This window comes from Balaenoptera borealis, assembly GCF_965194805.1.
Source record: "Balaenoptera borealis genome assembly, chromosome: 9".
Taxonomy (NCBI): domain Eukaryota; kingdom Metazoa; phylum Chordata; class Mammalia; order Artiodactyla; family Balaenopteridae; genus Balaenoptera; species Balaenoptera borealis.
The window spans coordinates 36,185,527-36,206,670 of record NC_138873.1 but is presented as its reverse complement, the minus strand read 5'-3'; the positions used below and the strand labels follow the sequence as shown (position 1 = coordinate 36,206,670).

The 21,144-nt window shown below is 37.3% G+C and overlaps 1 long non-coding RNA gene and 1 pseudogene across 2 annotated transcripts in view; both read left to right on the top strand.

Annotated features, from left to right (window-relative positions):
- The window catches only part of LOC309635305, a 244,117-nt gene that overhangs the window by 60,459 nt on the left and 162,514 nt on the right, over positions 1-21,144 (top strand). The gene's annotated exons all lie outside the window — the stretch shown is intronic.
- Positions 4,281-10,445, top strand: LOC309635269 (transcription factor BTF3 pseudogene; annotated as a pseudogene). The gene has a single exon. The product of its transcript is annotated as a transcription factor BTF3 pseudogene (transcript).

Below are 21,144 nucleotides of genomic sequence, written 5' to 3'. Positions count from 1 at the left end.
TATTAGAGACATTCCTTGGCTTAAGACATTGACCCTGGGATGCCCTAGTTAAAAGTTCAACACACAATTTGAAAAAAATTTCAAAACAGAATGTGAAATTTTAGATCTTTATCTACCCGGAAAGATAAATGTCTACAAAATTTCCATGGCAAGGTGGGATTTTATTTACTGTTTTCATATTTATTTAATTAAATAATTTAAGTGACTTTTAAAACCAGAATCACACAATAATTATAATTTTTAAATTTAAATATATTAATCAATTAGCAGTTACAACTCATTAGAATTTGTTTTATTGAGTAAGATGGTTGTCTCTTGACTGAGAACAGGCCCCAGGGATAAGGAATCATGGAATAAATGCATGTACTTCTAAAAGGGAATTGAAAAAATACCAGATTTACAAGGATAGTCTGTATCACCCTTGTTCTTTGTATTTTCAGAAATTTTAACCAGTAATTGCAACTCATTTGTGCTACTGAAGAAACTGGGATATGTTTATTAATATGTAATATTCTGTAAATATCAGTATTTAAATCTTTAAAAATGAATATATATTTTTTTCAATCATATCAGTAGCAATTACAATGATAACCTATTTTATCCATGCTTTCTTCAAAGACTGTGATTAAACCTCTAATAATTTAAAATGACCCAAAAGCCTTGCTTTCCAAGCTAGTGTGTAGTCTTGATGTATTGATCAGTGCTTGAAATCACAGGCTCAACACAATACATCTTTCTGAGACAGAAATTTTACCCTCTATTATATTTACATTAAAGTATATTACAAAAATATTGTGGAATAGAGCAAGATATCCACATGAATTGTCAAAAACAAAAAACAAAAAATGGATTCAAAGAAATTCAACATGTGGATGAAAACTCTTGGGTCTGCCTATAGAGTTCTTACTTTCCTTGTCCTTAAAATTATTTCAGTAAGAAAGTTTGAGAAGTACCACTTTAAATATTTAAAGTACCACTGTAAATATTTTAATATCACGTTCCACCTGATCCAGCTTCAGAACATGAATACTGCATATAGTATGAATACCTAGGTGGGCCATTTGAAGCAAGAGACCCTCACACAATCAATTAGAAGATAGCCAGATGCCCGTTATGATGTAAGAGTCATGACTTACTGAGGAGGAGACTCTATCTCATGATTGTATCTAGAGATGAGCTCACCTAAGCCAGAGTTTCAGTAAAGCTCTTTACTTTGTAGTTGAGTACATTATCATAATTTTGCATCCTTAAGAACTTAGGTTATCTGTAACATGTTCCTATGTCCTTAGAAAAAGAGCAAGTGTCAAAATGCCTGAATACTACATTACTTTTTAAAGACTCTTTTTGGTGAGTGGATATTTTAAACAAAATTGAGTTCCTGCTTTCAAAGCTTAACAAATTCACTTTTTTTTCCCCTGGCAACCAAGTAGTACTTAGCAGTTTTACTGGCTCTAACCAATCTCTTCCAACTAGGCAAGGATAGCTGTTTTCTTTGGCCTGACTATTTGGAATCATCTGCAGGAATTTGGTTGGTCGAAAATATGCTTGACAGTTGAGTCCCCCTTCTCTCTGCCTTGGCTCTGTAGGCAGAGCTTGTTAAATTATTCTGTGTGAGTGTGTTGGTACCTGAAGTATGCGTATTTGCACATGCCACAGGGGTCTTATTCAATAATTTATTACTTTGATTCCTTAAGTAGACACTTGTGACCTGAGTAAAAATTCCTCTGAATGGACTTACCCAGTTATACTTGGGAAGTAAACTTTCTCTTGTTTGGAAGTTTAGGTTTAGAAAATGTTTGCATTAGCCCTTAAGTATTTAATATGGTATAGGATATAGAACGTAGTATAGAAAGGCAAGATTAAACAAACTACAGGCCCTTCTGTGATGGATTCTCCTTGAAACCTTTCATTGCCTGGTTTGGTCTAATGTTTATGTCCTTGAGTGATGTGGGCTCCACTTCATCATGAATATGATTTCACATTCTTGTAATCTATTGTTACCTTATTAGATTACTTGATTAATATATAAATTTAATTTTACTTCTTTGTATCTAACTTGTATTCAGTCTCTATAAGGTAAGAAATTATTCTACCATTAATTACTATGAACACCCATTCTTCCTAATCACTTCTTAGATTGTAAAAATAGATGTAGTCGGGATGAATCTCTGACTATAAAATTGAGTGTAACAATATAAGTTTAGGGCTTCCCTGATGGCACAGTGGTTAAGAATCCTCCTGCCAATGCAAGGGACACGGGTTCGAGCCCTGGTCCAGGAAGATCCCACATGCCGCGGAGCAACTAAGTCCGTGTGCCACAACTACTGAGCCTGTACTCTAGAGCCCACGAGCCACAACTACTGAGCCCGTGTGCCACAACTACTGAAGCCCACGTGCCTAGAGCCTGTGGTCCGCAACAAGAGAAGACACCACAATGAGAAACCTGTGTACCGCAACAAAAAATAGCTCCCGCTCGCCGCAACTAGAGAAAGCCCACGTGCAGCAACGAAGACACAACGCAGCCAAAAATAAATAAATAAATTTATTTAAAAAAATATATATATGTTTAAAATTTTTATATAATTCAGCTTACTCTCTATGTTGCACTCTCTTTCTCTTATAGTGGGGTAGAATATTTCCATTAATTTGGGATTTCCCCTCCTTCACATTTCTTTAGGATATATATTTAAGAATATATCTAAGAATTTGGAGAGGATAAAAGACATTGGGAGAGGGGATCCATGTGGTCTCTCTGTCATATTTTTTTTTTCTAGAAGAATAGCTTATGATCTCTTTGCGTTCTCCTAAGATTTTTTTTTAAAATACATGTGCCCTAGAATATCTTTTATTTTTATTTATTTATCTATTTATTTATTTTTAAAATATTTATTTTTATATTTTTTAATTTTTTGGCTGTGTTGGGTCTTCGTTTCTGTGCGAGGGCTTTCTCTAGTTGTGGCAAGTGGGGGCCACTCTTCATCGCGGTGCGCGGGCCTCTCACTATGGCGGCCTCTCGTTGCGGAGCACAGGCTCCAGATGCGCAGGCTCAGTAGTTGTGGCTCACGGGCCTAGTTGCTCTGTGGCATGTGGGATCTTCCCAGACCAGGGCTCGAACCTGTGTCCCCTGCATTGGCAGGCAGATTCTCAACCACTGCACCACCAGGGAAGCCCTCTCTGTCATATTTGCATGGAGATAGCAAATGAGATATCTACTCTCCTAATTTGTCCTAAGTTATCACTCCACTTGGTTTGCTGCCAAGATGTCCTCAGCTCCCTAGGCATACTTTCTTTGGTTGTGAGGGCTCTTTTTCCTGATTCTGTATCACTCATAGGAGCAAGGAATCTTTCTGCTTCTCTCAGCCATCTCTGTGAGGCTGTTCATGGTCTCTTCAACTGAAGGTGTCACAGAGCCTTTCCCTTTCTAGGTACTTGTCTACCTAGAGAAAGAAAGAGAGACAGACCGACAGACTGATTATTGACGTGTGTATCTATAAACAACTCTTAGAACAAGTATAGACAGTTTGTTGTTTCTGGAAGCTTTTCCTAGGAACCAGGTACCTTTTGTTTCAGTGCTCCATAAACACTCAGATCTTTCTGTCTCCCTTGGGCTTTCCTCTGAGAAGTGGGGTACAAGATCCTCTCTCTGGGATCCAGGGAGGTTTTTGCTCTCATTTGACCTCCGTTCCATCTTTCTCCATCTCCCCTGCTGGAAAAAAGATTTTCTAGTCTGGATAAAAGTCAGATTACCTTCAATTAAAAAAAAAATCTCTTTAACAACAACTAGGAAAACTTTCCTTAAATCAACCCTAAGTCAAGGAATGTGGAGCAGACGATCTGCTCAAATTAGGGAAAAGGAAAGCAAGAAATTCTGGAAGGAAAAAAGGAACATGGGTGAATATCACAGAAGTACTATCCCACCACATTTAGGTCTTAATTGTCTATACAAGTTACCCCTATCTGAGCCTTGTGAAAAGAAAATTAAAATCTCTATTTTTTGGGATATTTCCTTGGAATTGAACCAGTTGATTCAGTCATCCAAGGGATGGCTTTCTAAACATCTTGTCTCTTATCTTTCTCCCTTATGCTACTTCTTTCATTAAAAAACAAAACCAAAAAACTCCATAAGTGTGTGGGAGAAGGAAAATAAAGTAGAACAAAAATTCAAATCACTCTAGCTGCCATCTTGCGTCCCCGCGTGTGTGCGCCTTATCTGAGCTGGTCTGCCCGAGACCCCCTGATCACCTACCCTAGTCCCCTGCACGGCCCCATTTCTGCTCCAACAAGATGAAGCTATCATGAACCAAGAGAAACTCACCAAACTGCAGGCACAAGTGCGCATTGGTGGGAAAGGAACTGCTCGCAGAAAGAAGGTGGTTCATAGAACAGCCACAGAAGACGACAGAAAATGTCAGTTCTCTTTAAAGAAGTTAGGGGTGAACAATATCTCTGGTATTGAAGAGGTGACTATGTTCACAAACCAAGGAACAGTGATTCACTTTAACAACCCTAAAGTGCAGGCATCTCTGGCAGCAAACACTTTCACCATTACAGGCCATGCTGAGACAAAGCAGCTGACAGAAATGCTACCCAGCATCTTAAACTAGCTTGGCGCAGACAGTCTGACCAGTTTAAGGAGACTGGCTGAAGCTCTGCCCAAACAATCTGTGGATGGAAAAGCACCACTTGCTACTGGAGAGGATGATGATGATGAAGTTCCAGATCTTGTGGAGAATTTTGATGAGGCTTCCAAGAAAGAAGCAAACTGAATTGAGTCAACTTCTGAAGAAGATAAGTCTTGGAGAAGTTACTGGGAGCTGCTATTTTATATTATGACTGCTTTTTTAAAATTTTGTTTATGGATCTGATAAAAATCTAGATCTCTAATATTTTTAAGCCCAAGCCCCTGGACACTGCAGCTCTTTTCAGTTTTTGCTTAATACAAATTCATTCTTTGCAGCTAATTAAGCTGAAGAAGCCTGGGAATAAAGTTTGAAACAAAGGTTAATAAAGTTCCAAAAAAAGAAAATATTCAACTCACTAGTAGTTTTTTCTTATAAGCTAACGTAGAGAAAGACAAATTGTTGGCAGGGTTTGGTACAGTCTGTGACTTTCTCTAACCTAAATTATGCTTTTTCTGAGAGTTGTTTATAAATACACAGGTCAATAATCAGTCAGTCAATCTCTCTCTCTCTCTCTCTCTCTCTTTCACATATCCCAGGAGGGCAAGTACCTAGAAAAAGGTCCACAAATTTAATGTGCTCATAGTTGACATCTTTGCTCATTTTGGCACTCTGTCACCTGGAGTCTGGTGACCAAGTTTTTTCAACAGTTATTCCATGTAGTCACTATCAATCACAGTTGACATACAAGATGAAATCTGTTTGATATCCTTGCCTAGTGGTTAAAAAAGTGTGCTCTGTTACCAGACTGCCTGTGTTCAAGTCGCTGTTCTATCATTTATGAACTGGGGAAACGGTTTGGGCAAGACATTTAACTTTTCTAAGCCTCAATTCTTTATGGAGTAATAATAAGAACTACCCAAAAAGTTATTGCAAAAATTAAATGGAATAGTCTATGTAACGAGCTTAGAGTAGTGCCTAGCCCTCAAAATACTTTAGCTTTTATTAACATTACTACTATTATTCATATGAAGTGTTTTCTATTTAGAATATCCAGGGAAATGTTGACATATGATTCCAAATCTGTGAAAATTCTATCTGCCTACAGTTTCTCAAATGTAAGAAAGGTTTTATGATGTAATTGGGAGAATATGTGAGTAATCATTCTTGGAACCCTTGATTGTGGGGGCAGATTGGCTGCACCCATTAGTGATTAGAGCTGGAACAAGAGCTATCACTGTCTACACTACACCACTTTATTAGGGGTCAGTGTGGACAAAAAACCTTTTTTTGTTGTTTGTTTATTTGTTTGTTTTTCAGCACCTAAAGAATCCATAGTTGTGGGGAATCTTAGCTAATTTGAAGCTTTTCCTCATCCTGACAGATTGGATAGAATCTATGCCTAGTATCAAAAGTTATTATAGTTGAAATGCTCAGACTAGAAGAGTAAATGTTATTAGCTTTTCTTCCATGAGAAATCAGGCTTAAAAAGGGTAATTTAAACCCAAAACAAAGGGCAGACTTGCAGAGATACACATATCCACTTAGGGACAGATGGATTGAATCTACTCTTGTATTGGTAGCCAATTAGGTAAGTGAAAACTTCTGCTTTGAGTGTTTAGCTTTAAAAACTTGATATAACAGAAGTTTGATTATAATAACTGAAATTAGAAATAGAATTACAATGCTATATTGTAACTGGAAACTGAAAACAGGTGTGGTTCTTTGCTCCTCCCAAGCAAAGAACCAATTTTTGAGAGGGAGACATATATGAAGTTTGAATATATTGTATTACTGGAAAATAGATTATATAAAAATTTTTGTAAAGATAAGCCCCAGGGTTGGCCTCACACCAAGATGAGCAAATAATTCATCAATTATTGAACTTGTGAAAAGTAATTGGGAAATACTATGGTGTAGTAGAAAGATTATCTTAAAACCAGTTCTAGATCCTTTAAGCATTCACCAGTTAATTAATTAATTAATTACAATAGGATTGATTGTATGCCATTTCCTGATTGGATGAAAAAATTAAAATGGTATTAATGACAGTAGTGAGTAGAAAACACAAAACTGGAGTCCAGAAGAGAGATAAGAGCTGTCATGTATAACGGGTTCACTGGCTTAAAGTGGTAGTTAAATTCATGGGAGTGAGTGAAAATCATCCACAGAAAACAAATAGAAGAAAAAGAGGAGATAGACAAGGATGGAGCATCAACCTTCAGGGAGGAATCAAAGAAAAGAAGGCAGAACTAACTGGGACAAATAAATGTCAGAGAAGTGGCAGAGAGCAGGCTGGGGGGAGAGGACTTTGAAACTGAGGAAGTGAGGCATCTGGTTCAAGATGACAGGTTGCACATACGTATATCTCTTCTTCCAGAAATCCCATTAAAATAAAATTTAAAAGTACCAAGGGTAAGAAATTTATAACAGTTCTCCAATGAGGCAGAGACATACTCAAACCATTAACCTCAATGAGTTTCTGGAAGATGGAAAATATGTGATATATTAAGGAATACAGGAGCAGAAGCACAGCCAGATGTGCACACCCAGAGGCTGCTGTGGAGGCGGGAGCCAAGCTCCCTAATGGTGGTGCCTCCAGAATGCTTCCAACCTAGAGATAAAAGCTCCAGTTTCACGAGGGGGTGTGGCTCCGATATCAAGGTTGATGTTTGTCTCTAGACGGTTGTACAAGTTAGCACCTGTTCTGTAAGCACTGCTTGCCAAAGGAATTGGTTTGGGATTCCCAGAATAAAACCCAGGTGGTGTGGGCCTAGCTTGCTCCCTGCTGTCCACGCACACAGTTTAAAGGAAAGCTGTCTGTGGGCTCAGAGCTCACAGTCCATCGTCTCACTGAAGAGAGGCCTGGTGGGGAAGAGAACTGCATGCCAGCAGAGGGAAACCAGGTCAGCAACGTGTACCAAGTAAGTAGTCCTCAGTTCATGAGTTTAAATGGACACATATCATATTAGAGGAAAAATAATCATACACACATATGCACAGTGCCAATATGAACCAGGGAATCAACTTTGAAAGCAACTGATTATTCAGGACACAGAATATAATTTCATATATATCTTCATAAATACTAAGGAACAATAAAGAAATATTGGAAATTTTAAAATATGATGTCTGAAATTAAGAAAAATTAAAAAGAAGTGCTGGAATAAAAAACCTGAGGAAATCAAGAAATTAGGCTAAAAGAAAAATAGGAATGTATAGAAGAAAACTTTAAAGTCTTAAAGGATCTATCTAGGAGAACTACAATCTTGCAAAAAAAGTTTCAGAAAGAAAAGGGAATATTTTAAGGAAATTATCAGAGAAATAATGGATGAAAATATATTTCTGAGACATAAACACATGCATCCTCAGCTTGAAAGGGCACACAGAATGAGGAGGACATGAATGAAGAAGAAAAACCATACCTAGACAGAGATTCAGGAAAAGTAGAAAGATCCCAAAAGCCTCCACTTACTGCCTCTAATAAATGGAAATCCAGCTTCTCATCAGAGACACTATATGCTTGAAGACTGAGGTCTGAGAAAAATGCGATTTGTAATCTAGAAGTAAATGCTCAGCCAAACTATCAATTAAGAGTTCCAGTAAACTAAGGATGTTTTTAGCTATGCAAGACTTAGAAAATTTTACTGCCTGTCAACCATCCTCTTTGGAAGACTTACTCTCTATTTATCCAACAAAGCAACAAAGGAATGTGAGAAAGAGGGAAAAGAAAATGAGATCCATGAAACAGAATACCTAATCTATTGTATATTATGGTTGTGTAGTAGGATCCCTGTTTTGTAGGAAACATACACTACAGCATTCAGAAGTGATAGAAAATTGAGTCAGCAACTCACTCTCAAATGATTCAGAAAAACATATGCTTTGTGTTGTACCTTCAACTTGTCTGTAACTTTGTGATTATTTTGAAATTAAAAAATTAAAACAAACAAACAAAAAAAAAAACGAAGAAAAGAGACTGTACAAGGTTAAAAAACAAGCCCCCTCACCCAAGGCATGGCCTACCTAAAACTCCATCCCCATCCTCCATTCCCCAGCACTCTCTATCCCACCTCCCTAGCATCAATCAACAGTTGACGTACCTAAAAATGTATTCAATTATTTATATGTTTCTTATCTTTTGCCTCTGCCTCACCGCTGGAATAAAATTTGTGAGGAGCTCTCTTCATTGCTGTATCCCCCGAACATGGAAAACTGCCAAGAACGTACTGAGTTCTTGATAAATATTTGTTGAGTGAACTAATAATCTTGTTATTACAAACACTAGTAATAAGTAAAATGTCATTCTTTATAAAATATTAATGCTTTCCAAATACTAAAATTGCAACTACTCAATATTGCCTATTAACTGAGATTACAAATTTTCACTTCAATTTCTGTGTGAAAAGAAATCTACTCCAACACCACTTGTAAGATTATTGTCCCCTGAGATTTTCTTGAAAATGAGATGTCTTCTGCAAGTCAGTCCAAGGGAGGAAAATTTCAAATGCTAGATCGCAGTCTTAAGAGTATTGAGAAGATGGTTTGCTACATTATTTTTTTTCAGAACAAGATATCAATAAAAATATTAGGATTGGTAGCAGAAGATTTTAAAAAAGGAAAAATAATTCCAGGATGACAGTGACATAGTAGGTTTAGAGTGCAAATTAGAACAGGGAATAAGATGGCTCCAAAAATAATTTCCTGTAATAAAATGTGATTAAGAAGCTAAGTGACCTTAGTGATAAAAAGAAAGTATAGCATCATAAAAATAAACAAACATAAGCAATGTGCCTTGCCCCCTTCCCTGTTTGTTAGTTATGTGCCCCTTCCAGCTGAACAAAATTAATGGCCCCTGCAATCCCCGTCTCCACTCACTGTCCAGTCACTGTTTGATTTTGCAGGGAGCTATATCTAAATAATTATAATATTGTAAATGCTGGGGTTTTTTGATTAACCTACAGACAAAGCAGAGTTAGTTACTTTTAGTTCTAAGAAGAGAAGACGAATGATATAAAATCAGATGTTACAAAGTATGAGACAGTGCCTAAAATGGATGAGTCAAGAAATAGAAGGTTGTGTTTTATTTGAAGACACACATTAGCAAATTTTAAAAACTTAATAAATAAAAATAGACCTTTAGAGTTTAAGGTGTGAAATCCTTGTGGGAATAGGGAAGTGAGAAAGCAGTGTAAGTCAGCAAAACTCCTCATTCTTCATGGTATAGGTAGCAGTTAGATATAGTTTAAACTGATAAATAAATAAATAAATAAATATAAACATTATGGATATAACCACCAAAAGAAACATAAATTTGTATAAGTGGTTATCAAAAATGAGGAGTAGGATTGAGGGTGAAGGATAGTTTATTCTTTAGTCTCAAATCCTCTTTCAGTTTGGATTTGAAATTTTACATTATATACTAGATGTGCACAGAAAAATGTCTGGTCTGATGAGCCTCAGCTGTGAGCATTGGTTCCCCCAAGTGGGATGGAGGGGTAGTGAGGAGAGGACTTTTTATACTCTTCAGTATAGTTTTCAATTTTTTTTTTTTGCAATAAGTATACATTATTTTGTCATTGACTAAAAATTACATATCTAATGATATATATGTACTATTAGGTAATAAGGTGTATAGGTAACAGAGGTAAATGCTAGATCAGATAAGAACTAAGAGTTCATTGGATTTGCAGCTGGGGAGAGACCCAACGCGTGCAACTCCCATAGATGGCAGGAACACAAGTAATATTGCAAGGGAACCCCCTTCTCAGTAAGGAGTACAGAGGAGTAGGGGCGGCAGATACAAGTGTAAACTATTTTCAAGAAGTTGTGATGAGCAAGGGAAGGGAGAGACATTTAATAATCACTTAGACTGTAAAATAGACTGTGTCGTGTTGAATAGCTTTAACTTAAAATGAAAGGATCATGATATATAAAGAGCATTAAATGGTCACATAAAGATTTTTCCAAGAAAAGATTATATCTACATCTTTCCATTTTGGATGAGGCAAGCATCCAACACATTTTTATGGAGGCTTATTTTTACAGTTTTAAGGCTTTTCCTGTCTTCCTCCCTTTAGTCCACTCTTTCAGAAATGCCTTTTGTAGACACTCTCTACAGAGGCTTTTAAAGCTATTGAGAAGTAATTATGTCTCTATATTGTACATGATTGAGGAGTCTTTGACTATATCTGACTATTCACACATATTTGTGAAAAGTGAAATATCAGTGTTTTATTTCATTTCATAAAGTTATGCTACATTAAACTCCAGTCCTTAGTCATTATGACAAATGTGCTAAATTGATAAACCATCTATCTTTGTCATCCAGAAATAACTACTGAATGAAGCTTGATTGTCTTTAGTAACTAGGTCACTCTTTGGATGAAACCAAGGTACCTCTGCCATTTCAGGGTGGCTTTCTGGGCCAGATATCAATTTGCACAGTCAGATCGGGTCAGGGAAAAAAAATCTGAGATAATTTTTGGGTTTTCTGGGCCGCTATTCTCTCTTGTTCCCATTCTTCCTCTATCCTCTGTCCTTTGTGCTGCCCCTCAGCTTATTCATGCCTAGCATCCGGATATATTTAGCATCTTGCCCAGTGTCCAGTGCCTCCACAATACAACTTCCAGCAAAACCTGATCTCCAGAAGGAATCAGAGAAATTCATCCAACCTGAGATAAAGCTAGTACAATGTCTTGCCTCATTAGGCCCTTGATAAATGTTAAATGCATGAATAAGATGCCGGTGACTGAAAATGCTTCTTCTGGTTGGTGATTGTTATGTAACAAACTACCACAAAACCGAGTGGAGTAAAAGCCATTTTATTATGCTCATGGATTCTGAGGATCAAGAATTCAGAAAGGCACAGAAAGGGCTGCTCTTCTCTGCTCCATACGTTTGGGATCTCAGCTGGAAGGACTCAGATAGCTGGGGGTGACTCAGATGTCAGGGCTGGGGCAGCTGGGAGTGGGAGGCTCCCTCTGAAGATGGCTTCTTCACATGTCTGCTGTCTGACTGGGACAGCTGAGGGTCAGGCTCACCTGGGGTTGTCAGCAAGAGGGCCTACATGTGGCTTTTCCATCATGGTGGCGTCAGGGTAATTGGATTTCTTATAAGGCAGCTCAGTGCTCTAAGAGTGAGTGTTCCCTGAGTCCAAGGGGGAAGTTGCATGGTCTCTTATGCACTAGCCTTGGGACTCACATAGTATCATGTCCAGCATACTCTATTGATAAAAGAAGTCAAAAAACCCACCACAACTTGAGGAGAGGGGACCGAGGCAACCTCTCAATGGGAAGAGTGTCAGCAAACTCGTGGCTGTGGTTAACATAGTCACAATGCTTCATCAGTTGCTTGAGATGATTTTCGTCTTGTTACAGAGGATAAGAAGTGAAAAAAACCAAACAGTGAACAGAAGAAATACCAAGAATTTATGAGCAGGTGGAGAAAAGATTTTTAAGAAAGGGATCATTTTAGTGATGCATAAATGATTCAAGACAATTTCAAGAAGCCTGTCTTTAGGATTTTAGAATGACTTTATTTATTGAACGTTTTCAGACTACTGAACGTACTGTCATACCAACTTCTAAGTTTCTTTATGCATTTTCAAACATTTCTTCATGAAGTAAACGGGGAAAGGAGAAAGAAACTAACATTAATTGAATTCCTTCTGTGTTCCAAGATCCCAAAGACTGCACATTATTTGCAGACTGGAGAGTCTGCAAATCCTGCCTTTTAAAATATTTAACAGTCCTTCCTTTCGGTTCTCTCTTCCCTTATATTTTACTATGAGCAGAAGAAGCAGCCAGGGGGCACTTTCAACACTGCCTGGAAATCTCCTGGGCTCTATCACCCAGTTCATTAGTTACAATTTTTATATTTCCATCTAATCATAGTCAACAATGTTGCTAAATCCTTTGCCACAGTATAACCAAGATACTCTTTCTTTTTCCAACAGCGTTTTCTTTATTTCATTTTTGCCCTCACTAATAACCTTGTAGTAGACTCTCAGACTCCTTATCAGTTGTTCAAGACTCTTTAGGTTTTTCACAATCTCCTCAAAGTCCTTCCAGTTTTTGCTCATCATGCAGTTTCTAAGCCACTCCTGCAGTTTTAGGTTCTTGTTATGGCAGCAACCCTACTTCCAGATAACCAAAATGTATGTTAATCATCTATTGCTCTGTAACAAAACCCAAGAACTTAGTGGGTTAAAACAAAATAATCATGTATTATTTCTCACAGATTCTGTTGGTTAGGAATTCACAGCACAGAGGGGATGATTTTTCTCTGCTCCATGATGTCTGGGGTCTCAGCTAGGAGACTCAAAAGTTGGAAGCTAGAAGCATGTGAAGACCTGTTCATTTGCATATCTAGTAGTTGATGCTGAATGTTGGCTCTAGGTCTAGCTGGAGCTGTTTGTTATAACAGTCACATGTGGTATCTCCTTGTGGCCTGGACTTCTTTACAAAATCGTGGCTGGATTCCAAAAGGCAAGCATCTGGAGAGCTGGATGGCAACTGTATCCTTTTAATGACCTAGCCTTGGAAGTCACAAAGTATCACTTCTGATGTATTACATTGGTCTGGTCAGTCACAAGCTCCCAGGAAGATCTAAGGGGAGGAAGAGGAAACATAGATATCACCTTTTCGTGGAAGGAGTGTCAGCCTCATTGTAAAAAGAGCACGTGGATGGGATTTGTATAGGTGTTTCCATTTTTGGAAAAATATAATCTGCCATAGCCATTAAAGCTTTAAGTTATGTCAAGGATGAAAACATTCTCAGGCACATCAAGCCATACATAATATGCTTCCAATTTACTCACAATAGTGTGTGTATATATATATATATATATATATATATATATATATATATATATATATATATATATATATATACACACACACACACACACACACACACACACACACGTGCACTATTGTGAGTAAATTTATATATAAACTATTATATATAACTTTATTTTAAAAGTAGATTGTCAAATTTTACTAATTTTGTCGAAAAATTAAAGGAATCATGGATATAGCATTGACAAATAACTGAAGGTAATTTAATAAAAATATACATTTTTTACTATTATGATCAATGGTAAACATTTAATTTAATAGAATTCCAAAATATAAGAGCAAATGTTAAAGACTTGCCTTAAAAATATTGAATCTTTGAGAAGAATTTTACCAAATATTCAGAATAATACACATTTTTTAATCTTCCATTTAGAACATTATATAAAATTATACTAAAGTTGAATTTTTGTTTTATACTTATATTTGCACAGTATATAGTTAATCTAAATAGAGCGCAGTACTGAGTACAACTCCGTGTCGATGGACATATGCACGAAAAGGGAAATCTCAGCTATTTGTGCATGTTGATTCCACGATCCCAAATATATAGACCCATAGAGTATCTACAAGCCTCTGCATGGGAAAGACGTTATCATCCATAAACAACTTGGTGGGAAATAGGTACTCTTTGCATTTGACTTTCACTGGTTATTTGGCATAATACAGACCCTTACAATTCAAAATGTGGTTCGTGGACCAGCAGCGATAGCATTATTGTTAGAAATGAAGACTGTCAGATCCTCCTGGAACCACTGACCCATAATCTGCATTTTTTACAAGATCCCTTAGTGATCTGTGGGTATATTGAGAGCACTGTGACAGACAACATTCTATAACATGATTATGTTAAAATTTGAAGATGGGCATGCAAATTAATTTATGGACTGACCTTTACTATAGTTTGATGGGATTATTTTCCTGTGTTTCAAATATCACTGACTTTTGATTTGCCACTTAGCCACATGAAGCAAAAGTTTTCTAATTCCAAAGTATTTTTTGACCAAATCGTTTTTAACCAAATTAATTAACACATATACTGACTGCCTAGATTCAACAGTACATTTTTTTGCCATGTTTCCTTTAACTTTCTGTAAGTGTGTAAGACCTTTTTTTTTCTGAATTATTTAGAAGTAATTTAAGAACATGATAAAACTTCATCGATCACTATTTTCTCATACTTCTTCTAAGAATAAAGATGCTTTCTATTCTGATCTTAATACCATTAGTGTAACAGGGAAGAGCTAAACCAGACTCCACGTTTGATCTGTTTCTTTGACTTTAACCTTTGCTTTTTATTGCTTTTGTTATTGTAATCATACATAATGGCCTGCCTCAGGGAACCCTGCCCCTCTGCCTGAATGTTAAACTAAAGTGTCTCTGTTCAGCTCACAGGGAGACAATTTGACCCTGCCCACCTGTGGATGGCTGCAAGGAAGAAATTAACACATCCCCTCCCCGAGGCTGGCCGTTCCAGGGGATATTTGCAAAACTTACGGCCTTTTTACTTTACTCCCTCACCTCCTCCCCCTCTCTGTGCTATAAAAGAAACTGGCATCCAAACCCCGATAAGATGGTTTATCGGAGACACTAGTCTGCCTTATTCTCGGTCTGCCAGCTTTCCGAATAAAGTCATATTCCTTGCCTCAACACCTCATCTCTGATTCATCGGCCTGTCGGGTGGCGAGCAGAGTGAGCTTGGACTCAATAGCATTAGCACACCTGATACAATTAGCAGTAATTGCTTAATATCATTTAATATCAAGTCCATGGTCAAATCATCCCAAGTGTCTTTTATAATGTTTTTAAATCCAGGAGCAGAGATCATTTTTGTTTGTTTGTTTGTTTGTTTGGATTGGAAAAGAAGGACATAACATCAAGTTTAGTTTTAAAACCTTTTCTTTGAAAAATGGTTTCAACCTTTGGCATCCCAGTTTGGGTAGAAGTTATGGAAGGAAGAAATTTAGAGGCAAAGGTTTTGGAAATGATTCAGGTAGGGAAGACAAATGTGGACCAAATCTTTACAAATTAAGAAAATGGAGCATGAAAAGACATTGAATCTCAGCAAACATTTTTAACAAGAGTCCGTCAGATTTTCTTAAAGATAAATATTTGTATAGTGTTCCTGCACACAGGAGCCCTGTTGGCTCTTTCAAATACAAAAAGGGGAAAAAAGGAGGCATTACTATTCACTATCTACTATTCATTACTTTTTACATTCTTTTTATAGACGAGAGTCACAGAATATATATTCTTAATTGAGAATCTTCACTATGCATAATTTTTTAAAGGTTAGAAGTACTAGCTGAAGTGAACATGGCATCATACTAAAAGAGGCAGTGTGTTAGAGCAACAATTTTGAAGAGCAAACACTTGAGGTCCATAGAAGGCCACTTCTGTAGGCTCATCTCTTAAAGTAACTTTAAACCCTTTCTCCTCTAGCTTCACAGCTTGGGAGGTCATTAGGGAAGGAAGAAGGTGGTGAGGATTTGGGAAAAAAGGTGAGGATTTTATGGGATACTGATTTTATGTATAAAAAAGAGGGAAAATACCTGGGCCAACACTTATTCTGGCCACTCTCAAAGCACTGATTTCTCTAATGAGACTAACAGCTTTGAAAAATTGACTGAAAAAATTTGTAATTAAAATACAGTTTGATAAAATATTCACTAGGCTGATATGGTTTTATTTTTAAGACATTGACACAAATACAATATACTAGTTTATTCTTTTTTTTTTTTGATTGAATATTTTGGCATCACATGGATACAAACTATATGAGAACGTTTGCTAGAAATTGTAGGCCTTCTACTAAAAGGATAAAGGGAGTAATACAGTGGAAAGGCATTGGATTCTTGATTTAGGCAGTTTAGAATCTTTGCTCTGTTACTAGCTATAAACCTGGGTAAGTTATTCAGCTTCCCTAAGCCTCACTTATTAAATGGGGATAATAATACTTACCTCCAGGGTTCTTAGGAATGCATGAAAAAATACAGAGCACAGTTCTGGCAAAGGCAGGTACTCAAGAATGTGCATCAGCCTTGCTTTCATTATCCTTATCAATTTTGACAATTTAATATATCTGATCCTGGGACCACCAAACTGTACTCAGAGGGATAATCTGAAACACTAGGTCTTCAAAATCAGATAATTCCTGCCACTCTGAGAAAACTGGTAATTGGTCTATTGTCCAACATGCAAGTTAGATGATTCTAGTAGATTCTTCAGTTTTTACTAGTTCTCTGTTAAACTCTAATTCTACAAGACACTCTGTGACAGAAAACTCTATGGGCAAATGATGTTGGTACACTTTCTAGACCTTATTTTTGTTCAGGTGCATCTCAATTTGACATATTGCACTAAATGACATATTTCCTAATAAAATACCTTTTAAAAACTCCAAATCTGTCTCCTTTGTCTGCTCTACAAACACCCTAGTGTGTCACTATCTTCTCTCACCTGAGCACTGTTAGTACCTCCTACTTTGTCTTCAGGCTTCCTCTTCTGTCCCACAGAGCAGGCTGGGTCATTTTTTAAAAATGTAAACCAGATCCTACTATTTACTTGTTAAAAACCCAAAAATGCTTTCCATTACTCTTAAAATAAAACCTAAATGCCTTTCCCTGCCTTACAAAATCCTACATGATCTTTCCTCAACCCCACACTAGGAGCGTCCCATCTTCCTACTCATCCGCTACCCCAGGATCATTCCAGTCCCACTCTGTACATCTTAAAAGTACAACATTTGCTCACCTTGGGGCCTTTTCACTAACTCTTTTCTTTCTACATGAATTAATTCCTCCCTAATTTTTACATGGCCTGCTCCTTGCTATACTTTAGACTTGGCCATTCTTCAGAGACGCTTGCCCTGATTACCCTGTTTGAAATAGTCTTCTGGTCACTCTATTTTAATTCTTTGCATAGCATTTTCTTCTAATATTCTTCACATTTATACCTACCTACCTACCTTTCCATCTCCATTTATTATTTCTCCCACTACCATGTGTGATTTATTAAAACAGGGACCTTGCATTTCTTGTTCACCTGGACTAGTGCTTGGGATAATCAGCAGCTTAATAGATACACTTGAAGAACAAAAGGCATGACTCTCCTGCCCCCGTTCTATCTTTATTCTTGGATAGCAGAGAAGTAGTTTGATACAAAGAGGAGAGGCTAGGAAAAGCGCAATGGAGAAGAAAAGCAAAGATGCCATGACTATATCTAAGAAAGTTCTGTTGGTTAGAATTTAACTTGAAGACAATTTTATGCTACCAAAACAAACAAAAAAATTCTTGAAAGGAAGTTTTATTTTAATAAATAATTGTCTTACCACCAGCAGCCATATCTTGCAACTATTAATCTGATGAAGCTTGACTTTCTGAGTGATTGCAGATGTGCCGTGTTGTTTGCCTGTAATTTGATAATTAATTGTTGAGCTATCTGAGGTTTACAAGATACAGTCTTTTTCTTTTCTCCTTTTCCATTTCTTTTCCACCATGCACTATTACACAGTACATGGTGAGTTTTACCTATAGATGATAAATACCTGAGAATCAAACAGCATGTATTTTAATGACAATGCTCTACATCTGTGTTCTACTTCGTACACTGCAAAATGTTCTCACATTTATTACCCCATTTGTTCTTCTAAAATATTTTATTTATGAAATGTGTTTCTTTCCTTATTATCAAAGAAATACATATATTTCTGGAAATATTATGCATGTATTTTTCTTCTAAAAATTTAAAAAATTAAATTTTTTCCCATGTATGGAATTAACTCAGGTTTTCTAATGTGTTTTACCCTTTGGATCTTTTGCCAATGCTTTTTGAAAAGTGTATGGCAATTTTTCCATGTCTATTACAGAGATCTTTAAGTTCTAGTCCAGTGTTCCTTGTTTCATCTAATTCTCCCTCTTTTGTTTACCAAATCCCCATGAAAACCTTTTTGTAGCTTTTGCACTCTTTTCTGTCTGATGTTTGGAACTTCTACCTTCAAAGCCTCTTGCAGTGGCAGAGATCAGGCATGGTCTCTGACATGTTTTAAAAGATTTCTTGCAAGATTTTAAGTATTTTATATTGCTCATCCTTTAATTCTACAAGTTTTTACTTTATAAGTAGAAATTTTTTTGTATATATCTTGACAATGCAATCCTGGCTTTTAGTTTTTGGTCTTTTTAATTTAGTTTGTGTTTTCTTCAACAGACCTTTTTAGGTATTGCTATTTCTTATAATGAAATAGTTTGTCTTATTGGAAAACTCTCTCCTCATCTGATTTTTAACAGAGCAGGAAAATTTCATTTCTGACATCTCTCTCTCTCTGCCCCTTCATCTCTTCACATGACTGTGGTCTTCTTCCCTTGAAGAGTTTATGCATCAGAACATTACACTGTGTCTTAGTAAGTTCGAGCTGCTATAACAAAGAATTTTAGACTGAGTGGCTTATAAACAACAGAAATTTATTTCTTACAGTTCTGGAGGCTAGGAAGTCCAAGATCAAGGCACCAGCAGATTTGGTATCTGGTGAGGGCTTGCTTCCTGGTTCATAGATGGCCGTCTTCTCTTTGTGTCCTCACATGGTGGGAGGGTCAAGGGAGCTCTCTGGAGTCTCTTTTGTGAGGACACTAATGCCATTCATGAGGGCTCCACCCTCATGACCTAATCACCCCAAAGGCCCCCATCTCCAAATACTGAGTCAGGCTGGGACCTGGGACCCTTTGCTGCAAGTGCTGCAATGCTTGCACCTGGACAAACACCTCCAGCAACAAAACACAAAGAAACAATATGGGACTAAAAATACCTACATGCACCTGCAGTTGTGCCAAATTCTGGATAAAAGATACGAAAAGACAAAAAAGAGACCAACTGCCACTTCTGAAGAGCTGGGAGCAAAAGCAGTGTACTGAGCATGCCCCCTGCACTCAGCAACACCAGAGGGGTGGGCAAAACACCTAAGCCACCCCTTCGGCTGGACCCCTGGACACACCCCTACTCTCACCCCATATAAAGAACCAGCCGCCCCACCTTGGGAGCAAGCAAGGGAACCTGTTACTTGTTTTTGCTCCCCACCTGCTGCAGCAGAGGCCCCAATAAAGCCTTGCCTGAATTTCCTGTTTGGCCTCTAGTCAATTTCCATTGATTGGGGAAGGCCAAGAACCTCTGGTCACAGTATCAATACCATTACATTGAGGATTAAGTTTCAACATATGAATTTTGGGGGACACGAGCATTTAATCTGTAGTGTGTAGTAAGGCAATTTTAAATTGCTACAGGGTAACACTTCTCTGTAGTAAAGGTAAAGTAAATGTGGGTTGCTTAGTAAGTTTGTCTTTACTTTAATCCATGGAATGGGCCATTAAAATGTCCACCTATTCAACTGATGGTTGTCATACAGAGATAACATGCAAGAAATTGCTTAATCAGTCTTAACCATTTTTTCCAGCAGTCTTCCCTACTATTTGCTGAACTAACTCCTGTCTCACCTTCTACAACATTTTCTCTGGGAAGCCTTTCCTGACACTTTAAGCCTGGGTTAGATACTCTCCCTCTATGCTTCCACAGCACCCTACACTAACTCATCATGGCCTTGATCACATATCATCTGCTTCTTTTCTCTTTTTCTACATTTGTTGGTAGGCACCGGGAGGGTAGGGAAAATACCTTGTTTGCAGCTATATTCCTAGTCTTAACAAAATACTTGCACATACTTGGTACTTAATAAATATTATTAGATTAAATTCTTCGGTTGTAGTTGGTGAGACAGGTAGTTCTTTGGTTATTTATGCCTCTCAAGAATATCTGTTACCCTAAGCCCTCTTTTAGTCTTGACAGACTTTTGAGCAAGATTCATGAAAGAATCTTATAATCGTGCTCGATAACCTTCAACCTTATAATCATGCTCAATAGCCTTCAGTTTCTAATATCTTTTTTCTTTTCATTTATAAAATGTGTTGGTTATTTATCTTTTTCAGGATAATTGACTGTCAGAGCTCTAGAGAATTTAGAGGAAAATTCACCTACCAATCCCCTTTCCTCATTTTAAAGTTGAGGACACTCAGGCCCAGAGATATCTGTGTGAGTATTAATTAGTTAATTGACAGCTTCAGCACAAGAACCTAGCTCCTCTGTCTCTCACTGCCTCACACTGCTGTATGTCACTCAAAACAAGAGCCAATGACTTAGGGAATACTTATAAGTCACAAAAAAATAGTAAAGTTATCAGAAGCAGGACTGTTTCTCTTCTTCAACAGTCTGATAATGCTACTCATTTCTTAAACTGTGATATGTTCCCCTAGATGATTTACTTTTTGTAAATTTTTGCCTTGACCTTGGTCTACAGCATTCCCTTTTCTTCCTCCTACAACAGAGGCAGAGGTTTCCCTCGTGGGTAGAGAATCATACCTAGATGTTGAATAAGACCTACTAATTGGAAGATGGACTCGCACTGGGGTTCTTCAGGGTAGTGCTATGCTTTGAAAGAAATGAGATCATTGATAACGTAAGCAATGATTGTGGCAGATCAATCACAACACTAACATTGCCCACATTTTTGGCCTCCTTTCGCACTCTCACAACTGACTTAGCATCTGCTGATCCTGTGCCTCCAACCGTTTTGCATTTGGGTAGAAGATCAGCTTTCTTCTTACTGTAACCCCCTCCTGTATATT